At 48.4% G+C, this 8,834-nt stretch overlaps 1 protein-coding gene across 2 annotated transcripts in view; it reads right to left on the reverse strand.

The window, feature by feature from the left end:
- eno3 (enolase 3, (beta, muscle)) overlaps positions 1 to 4,037 on the reverse strand; it is a 28,604-nt gene extending 24,567 nt beyond the window's left edge. For both annotated transcript variants that reach the window (XM_084335498.1, XM_084335497.1), the window contains exon 1: positions 3,972 to 4,037. The gene's annotated coding sequence lies outside the window, so the exon portion shown is untranslated. The remainder of the gene's footprint in view (positions 1 to 3,971) is intronic.
- Between the last annotated feature and the right edge of the window lie 4,797 nt (positions 4,038 to 8,834).

Genomic DNA, 8,834 nt, shown 5'->3' on the forward strand with positions numbered 1-8,834 from the left:
CCTGTCCTGATGTATCATACAACCTCTACGTCAAACAAGCTGTTCATTCCGTCTGATCTTCTACCTGATCTATTATACAATATCTACGTCAAAAAACCTCTATGTCAAAAAACCTCTACGTCAAACAACCTCTACGCCAAACAACCTGCTTCATTCTGTCTGATCTTCTACCTGATCTATTATTATACAACAATATCTACGTCAAACAACCTGCTTCAATCTGTCTGTCTACAGTATATCTCTGTGTTTGCCTGTCTGTTTCGCTGCTTGTCTAGTTGCGTTCCTATCTATAATGCTTGTCTTTCTGACAACCTGTTGATCTATCCGTCTCTCATGCCTCTCTGTCTCTCTGTCACCAAAGGGGGTCACTGGTAGTGGTACTGTGGGAGGAGGAGGACAGGACTTTGTCCCACGCTCAGGCACGGAGAGAGACAACACTATAGCGGTTGTGTAACAACATGTCAGCGTACAGTCCTGCTCTCTCTCTGCTTCTCTCTCATCATAGAGTCCGTTTTCGAGGCACCAGAAATCCAGATAATAAAGAGACACTGAATACTATCACTGTCCAGGCCGTCCGAAGTTTTACTGCGCCACGGAAACACACTAGAACGCCCTACCCACCACAGCCGTACATTTTTTTGAATCCCTACCCACCTTCAAAACTGCTCTCAAAGAGCACCTACGGGAGGCTGCAATTCGAAACTGGCCCCCGTAAATGTCCAAACCCCCCCTCCCAGCCCCTCCTAATGTACAGTTCCCTCCCCCTCGTATGTATATATTTTCTGTTAGGATCTCTGTTTAACAGTACTGTATATTTGCATATCTTGTATGTCACAAATGTAACAGTACTGCATGTATGTCATGTATGTCATAAATGTCATGATATATATCTGTATGTTGTCGTGTATAATAATAATAATAACTTTATTTGTATAGCACTTTTCATACAGAGGTTGCAGTTTAAAGTGCTTCACAACAGTAAAAAATACAGGCATAAGCGAGCATAAAAAAGATAGACAGGAGGGGAGCTCCAGTAGCTCACCACGTACCGCGAGTGCTATTTCAGCGCCGTGGACAACCGTGCTCGTCACGGATCTGGGGCTGAGCGCGTTCGAATCCCGGACGGCAGCCGTGCCTTTCCCAGAGTGTCTTCCCCCCCATCTGAACCCTTTCAGCCTGCTTCTGTCGGTCGAACTTGACCAAGTATGAATGCGATGAAAAAGCGATAAACGCTAAAAGAACCAGCTGACTGGTCAAAGTTTAAAAAAAAAAAAAAAATAGACAGGTAGCAAGGTATATAGTAAATCACAGTGTTTCACATTAGGATCTAGCATCCCAATAGGCTCTCTGTTTACAGTTTCATTCAGTAATACAAATAATAAAAATAGTTTAAAATGATTCAGTTTAAAAATAGTCTAAAAATTATAAAATAGAACGGACATACAACAGGGTATTTAACATACAACAGAGCAGTGCATCAGTAAGAAGTAAAAAGTGTGATAAGATAGTTCTCTTAAAATTACAGTGCATATAAAATTAGCATAGAACCGACACATGAATTTGATAGGCAGTGTATAAAAGTAAGCAGGGTAAGAATAGCGCAGGTAAGTACAATTTGTGTCAGGATATCCCTGATGTTTCATTGAAATGCCTGAGCAAAGAGATAGGTTTTAAGCTGTCTTTTGAAGATGTCTAGCGAGTTGGCTTCCCTGATGTTTGGGGGTAGTTTGTTCCACAGTTTTGGGGCATAGTTGATAGAGGGTGGTTTCACACTCACTGCTCTGTGTCGAATCAGAGCCGGCTCGCATCAGAAAATGGTGTGTCTGTCTGAGTGAGAACGCTGTCCCCCGTCCCCGCCCCCCGCTGATTCGTCCCCGGGGGCGCTGAACCTGGACCGCTGAAATAGGTGGTCTCAGGTGCGCGCTGAGTGGGGGCGGTTAGGCCTGGCAATTTTGTTTGCCATTGCTATGTCTATACATTGTTCAATGCATTTATTTCTATAGACCAGTGGTGCCCAACCAGTCGGCCGTGGTCGACCAGTAGATCAATGACATGCAATATAATTGCCACAAGCGATGGGATAATGTTAGCTTCTGAACAGGCTAGCTAACTAGCGTTTAGCCGTTAGCCATTGCTGTATACTATACTTTCTTGTTCGAATGCATTTATTTCTATTAGACCAGTGGTGCCCAACCAGTCGGCCGTGGTCGACCAGTAGATCACTCAAAACGCTCAAAAGCGGACTCTACAACACCATCCATTCGTGATAAAATGGGGTGGGTTATATTGACAAGGCTTGACAACAGAGGTTCAAATATAACTTCATATTTATTGGCAATTTGTTCATTTTATATCAACATCCAGAGTCCGCAGTCGTGTTAAGACATTCCCGTTTACATTTTCGGTCGACCAGTAGATCAATGACATTCAATATAATCGATGCGAGCAATGTTACTAGTAAAAGGTTATAAAGCTAACTAGCGGTAGCCGTTAGCTTAGCGTTATTGTTAACGCTGCAAAGCGATCAAAAGCGGGCTCTACAACAGAGTTCCATTCGTGAGAAAAGGGGGGTGGGTTATATTGACAAGGCTTGACAACAGAGGTTCAAATATAACTTCATATTTATTAGTTATTTGTTACTTTATATCAACATCCATTCTCCAGTCTCCGTGTGAACACTTCCTGTGTTTACATTTCGAGCGTGACATCATCGACTACGGCAAGCTTACAAGCTCAAAACGCAAACCGTAAACAAAACCCAGAGCGCACCCAGACTGAAGTGTGTACACAAACTAGAGGGGGGAGAGGGGGGGGGGGGGGGGAGTTCGGATCAGATCTCGGAACGGGCAGAACGGAACGAAATAGAAACTAATAGAGTGAGTGAGAAAGGGCCCAAAGACTGCATTACCGATCCTCTTTTGACTGTTTCTGGGAGCCTCTAGTAGTCCAGCAGCTGATGATCGCAGTGTTCTTGCTGGCGTGCAATTTATTCGAGTGTTGGCGATGTAGCTAGGTCCCTGTCCATTTAGAGCTTTGTATGTAAGGAGAAAGACCTTAAAGTCAATTCTAAATGTTACAGGAAGCCAGTGTAAAGCAGCTAAGACTGGACTAATGTGCTCTCTCCTTTTGGTTCTAGTTAGCAGTCGGGCTGCAGAGTTTTGGATTAGCTGAAGCCTCTCTGTGGTTCTCTTAGGGAGACCTGTGAAAAGTGCACTACAGTAGTCTAACCGGCTAGATATGAATGCATGAATTAGCTTCTGTCATAAATGTCATTATGAATTGAAAATGGGGGACCCTGATGTAAACAAGACGAAAGTCTTTCTCTGGTCTGCATCCCCTTAACAATTGGGTGTATTGAGCCATACTGTATTGTACCCATTCTGCAATCTGTTAATAAAGTTTTCAATCAATCAATCAAGGTCAGGCTCAGTGTCAATGACAGTTGGTCTACAGACTAAAACCGACTACAGCTGGTGCGAAATCAACTTTGTCTGTTCATCTGAAATGTAGTTTATGAATCAGTTCATCAGGCAAAAACACAAGTTACTTGGGACAATATAATTGTTCCTCTGGTATATTCATCTAATCACACATGGGTTGACATATTAGGACATAACATTCCATCTTTAGCTTGTAAAAACCCAGTATAGCGGAGTGGTGAAGGACTGAACACAGCCTCTACGGAAACCCTCGTACAAAACGTTAATTTAATGTTCCTAAAATGCCACAACTTAAGCTCCAAGCCATTCAATGTGATAAACTATAGGCCTACAAACTCTGAAATAATAATATTATTTCATGTTTTAAATTATTATTTAAAAATGTAATTGAATTTATAAGATAATACAATAATAATTGGTTTGCCCAACGTTACCACAATCTCATTCGGTTCATTCGCTGCATTACCTCATTACTCATTCGGTTCCGTTTTAAAAAGACACGCGGTGTGTGTGAGCCGGTCAATGTTTTACCTGAGTGGGTTGGGCTGTCCGGTCCGTCCTTTACAACTGTCTGTCCGACTGACTTGAAAAGTATCGGGGTCTCGTGGCTTTTATAGACGCTCCCTGCGGGCCAGGCCAGATATGGAGCGCACAGCGGCCGGGGACCGTCTGCAAATTACAGGCCATGGGGAAAACGTTCACAGTTCACAGTTCTGTTCCACACACAGACGACGTTGAGATACATTTTTTGTAAATATTAAACGCTGGACGGGGAAACTGTATGCATTAATTTGTTCCTGTAAGTCTACACTTACTATACATGCAAATATATACTTTAAGGTGTTTGAAAACCATGTTGAACCTTTGAGATATTTTAATCTTAATTAAGTATGTAGGCTTGGTGAATTCAAATAAAACCTCTACACTGTGTGTGTGTGTGTGTGTGTGTGTGTGTGTGTGTGTGTGTGTGTGTGTGTGTGTGTGTGTGTGTGTTAATAATGAAGAAGAAGTCTTTATTTGTCATGCAGATTTAACACACACACATGCGATGGGCGACCCACAGGAGCACACACACACACAATGAGTCGCTTAATGAAATGTTCTCTGCATTTCCAGACAAGGGAGCAGACAAGGGTTGCAGCGTGGGCCGCGCCCGGGGACCAATCCAAGTGCTCCTGTCCGTCTTCATCACGGACGTGACAGTGTTAGCGATCTGTTCTGAATGTTTTTCCATTGGGTTCTCATCTCTTTCTGGGGGGAAAACCCTTGCGAGAACATGCAAACTCCACACAGAAAGGCCCGGGAGATACCCCACCTGGGTACCTGGCAACACGGCAACCTGCATGGTCCCCAAGCGGGAATCGAACCCAGGACCTTCTAGCTGTGAGGTGACAGTGTTAACCACTACACCACCGTGCCGCCAATGTTCAACAATGGAGACGTAATCCATCCATTTCTCCATCCATTCTTCAGATCAGTTCCTCCCAGACCTGTCCTATAGAGCACTGGGATACAGATGGGCCTGGCAGTTTATTAAAGATTAAATAATATCAATAATATAAATTGTAAACAAGACTGGACCCAAAATGTATGGCTGTGGACAGTGTTGTAGCTACTCAAGTCTGAGTCCTGGCAATCGCGTCTCGTTCTGCCATATTGAGATAAGGGGCAGAGTGGACGCGTGGCCCGACAAGTGTACCCCCTGAGGGCCCGTAAGCCCCAGCCAGGGAGGAGGGGAGTCCCGTGCACCCGCCCGTCCTAACGAAGGGGGGGAGGCAGTCAACTCCACCAAAGTCTCCATTTATTTGTTGTCTTGGGCCATCCCTGCCTTTGTTTGATGTCGTCTCCCTGTCTGGTTGTTGTGTGTGATATTGCTTTTTGTGTCTAGTTTGGTGTTTATTTGATTCTGTGTTTTGGCCTGGCCTTGCCAGGTGTTGCTCATTGTAATTAGTCCTTGTATTTAAGTGTGGGTCTGTCCTCACTTCCTTGTGGCGTCATTTCCTCCAGTACCCTGTGTTGTTCCCGTATCGTGCCTGTGTCTTATCATGTGAGTTGTTGTCCAGTCAGTGAGCTTGTTCTTCTGTTTGTTTTGTTAGCTTTGTTTGGTGCTCTTTGTTTTTCGTGATTAGTCCGTGTTTGTTCCAGAGCCAGCCCGGCTGTGCCTCCTTTGTTTTGTAGTTTTGGTTGTTAGTAAATATCCCTTCTTTAAGCTTCACCCCTCGTCTCTGCCTCGTTCCTTCTCCCTTGTCTGCAAACTGTGTTCTCACCTTCATTAGCACCCCCAATCGTAACAGGGGACGTGTCGGGCCAACGCAGTAGGGGGCAGCTGGCAAGACCATGCTGCCCGGTCTGCGCTACATTCAATGTGTTGGAATTGAAGGCAGTCCTTCTGGTCCTCAAACGGCTCGGCCACCTTGTGGTGGGCAAGCATGTTTTGATCAGGACGGACAACACGACGTCAGCGTCGTATATTGACAGACAGGGAGGAGTGCGCTTCCCCCGTCTGCACCGGGCGGCGGTCGGGCTCTGGCTATGGGCGTTTCTCCATCTGCGCAGCCTGACACCGGTTCCTGACAGGCAGCGAGCGAGCGAACTGGAGACAAAATCGCGCGCGACACTTGTCCGAGTGTGTCTGTGTGTGTGTATTTACCTGGAAGCACAGGGGCAAAGCAGCCTGCGATTCTCGACCAATAAAAAGTGTTTAGGGGCGGGACTCGGCCGCATAATCGCTCAACTAGAGACACAGCGAGCGAATATTTGAGGGGGGAGCGACATCGCCGCTCAGTTCGCTGTCGCTCCCGGTAGGTCAGGATAGTCTGATTGAAACAAATACATTTTAATCATTTTCGCAATCACGCTCGCTCGCGTCGCTCCCTGTCAGGAAGGGGTGTACGGGCTCTCCACATCCCCGGCAGGGAGAATGTGGGTGCAGATGTGATGTCGTGGGGCGGTCCTCACCCTGACGAGTCGGACAGGTCTGGGACCGATTCCGTGGCCGCCCGGGATTCTGTATGCATTCCCCCCCATACACCTGATAGCTCAGCTGTTGGAGCGGGTACGTCGGGAGCGCGGGACTTGATCCTGGTCGCGACGGGCCGGGGCTCAGCTGTGTGGTCCTCTGCCCTGATTCAGCTCTTGGTGGCCCCACCGTGGCCTGTTCCGTGGTCACCGTGGGCCCTCTCTCAGGCACGCGGAACTCTGTTCTGCCTCCTGTTTCTGGGGCAGCCTCTAGGCTTGGCTGCTGAAAGTGTGAATCTGGTGGGGATGCGTCTTGACTCTTCTATGGTTAACGCTATCCGGAACGCGCTCGCTCCGTCCACTACCGCGGCTTACGCTGGGAAGTGGCGTATGGTCGAGTGTGGGGGCAGAACATTGTTTAGCCTCCCTATCGTGAAACGTTCCTGCTTGGCGCTCGGTGTCTCAAGCCTGTGGAACGTTCTCTGTCTCCGAGTGGGACCTCCAACTGGTCCTGGGCCGGTTGTCGGAGGCCCCGTTTGAGCCTCTTGAGCAGGCGCCATTGGATCAGCTGTCTTTTAAGACCGCGTTCCTTTTGGCCATCACCTCCGCTAAGTGCGAGGGTGAGCTGTGTGCTCTCTCGGTGCGGCCTGAGTGCCTGTCTATTCGGCCGATAGCGGTGCGACTCTGAGGCCTAATCCAGTCTTCGTGCCAAAGAATATCCGGAGCTCTTTTCGCTCCAGGGATATTGTGGTTCAGGCGTTCGTCCGCCTCCTCACGCTAGTGTGTTGGAGGCGAGCCTTCACCTGTCGTGTCCTGTACGTGCACTGGGGGTTTACCTCAGTCGGACTCGGGATCTCAGGGGCTTCCGATCAACGGTTTGTTTGTTACGGTGGCCCTCGCGTGGGAGAGGCGCTGTCCAAGCAGCACCTGTCACATTGGTTGTGCGAGGGCGTTGCCCTTTGCTACACGTTGGCTGGACAGGTCCCCCCCGGGGGCGTCAGGGCGCACTCCACTTGTGGTGTGGCGGCCTCTGCTGCCCTGTTAGGGGGGGCCTCGTGGAGGACATCTGTGCTGCGGCCTCCTGGTCCTCCCCGGGTCCCTTCGTTAAGTTTGACCTCGTGGACATGACTGGGGGTTCTGTCTCCCAGGCGGTTCTGAGGTCTGGGACCTCTCCTGCATCCCACCATTGGTGGGCTAGCAGGGGTGTGTGGGTGTGTGCCACGGGGTGCTGTGTCACATGAGGTCCCGCCTGTGCTGTGCGTTTTCAGGGGTGCCTGGTTCCCCCTTTTTTCGCACTTTGGTGGAGTTGACTGCCTCCCCCCCTTCGTTAGGACGGGCGGGTGCACGGGACTCCCCTCCTCCCTGGCTGGGGCTTACGGGCCCTCAGGGGGTACACTTGTCGGGCCACGCGTCCGCTCTGCCCCTTATCTCAATATGGCAGAACGAGACACGATTGCCAGTATGATAATATAACGAAAGGTTATCCTATAACCTAGTTATATCAATACTGGCTGAGCGTCTCGCTCTTAGCGCCCTGAGGTCCCTTGGATGGTTTTTCCGTGTATGGAAATCGTTCTGAGGAAGGTGGAGCGTGACCATTTCCGGCATCATATAGGGAGACGCAGGGGTGTGGCCTGGTCACATGCATGTGAGTGCATTTGTTTGTTTCGTGAGCACATTAAGTGCTAGGAGATAAGAGTTATCTCAATATGGCAGAGCGAGACGCTCAGCCAGTATTCATATAACTAGGTTATATAGGATAACCTTTCGTTAAAGACCCTCACCAGTCTTAAAATAACAAAAACAGTAAAGTGAACCGAACGTTTCCACAGCCCATGTGAAGCAGACATGACCCCTGGTTGTACAAAAATAATATATGTACATATAAAGCATAGAAGTGCTCCACATATATACACAAGACATAATCAAACCAATAGTTTTAGTCTTAGTCATGTGTCAAATGCTCCTTTTTCGTTTTCTTTTTTTTCTATCCACTTTTTCTCCTTATTTTTCTATTTTTCCCCCATCCGAATTTCGTGTTTCCAATTCTCCCTTCCCCTGTCTTGAACGTTGCTCGACTATGCCCCCCACTGGTCGGTTGTAGGGAGGATAGAAGCCTTGCATCACGTGTCCCCTCCGTTACACGAGGAGGCAGCCTGTCACATCTTTTCACCTGCCAGCGCGGACTCTCAGTGGCGAGGTGTGACGCATGGGAGGCTCACACTACCCCCGCTGTGCAGGCGTCCCCCAACCGACCTGTAGGAGTCGCTGTCCACAACGTCCAAATCCCCACCCATCGACTTCCACCCTCTAACTCTGCCAATTGAGTTAGTATGACGGCTGGCCCAAGCCGGAGGCAATGCTGACACCCGGATTCAAGACCGGAGTCTCTTGCATTGGTGACAAGCGCAATCTCCGCTGCGCCACCCAGCCGCT

This window comes from Notolepis coatsorum (assembly GCF_963971535.1).
Source record: "Notolepis coatsorum genome assembly, chromosome: 1".
NCBI lineage: Eukaryota > Metazoa > Chordata > Actinopteri > Aulopiformes > Paralepididae > Notolepis > Notolepis coatsorum.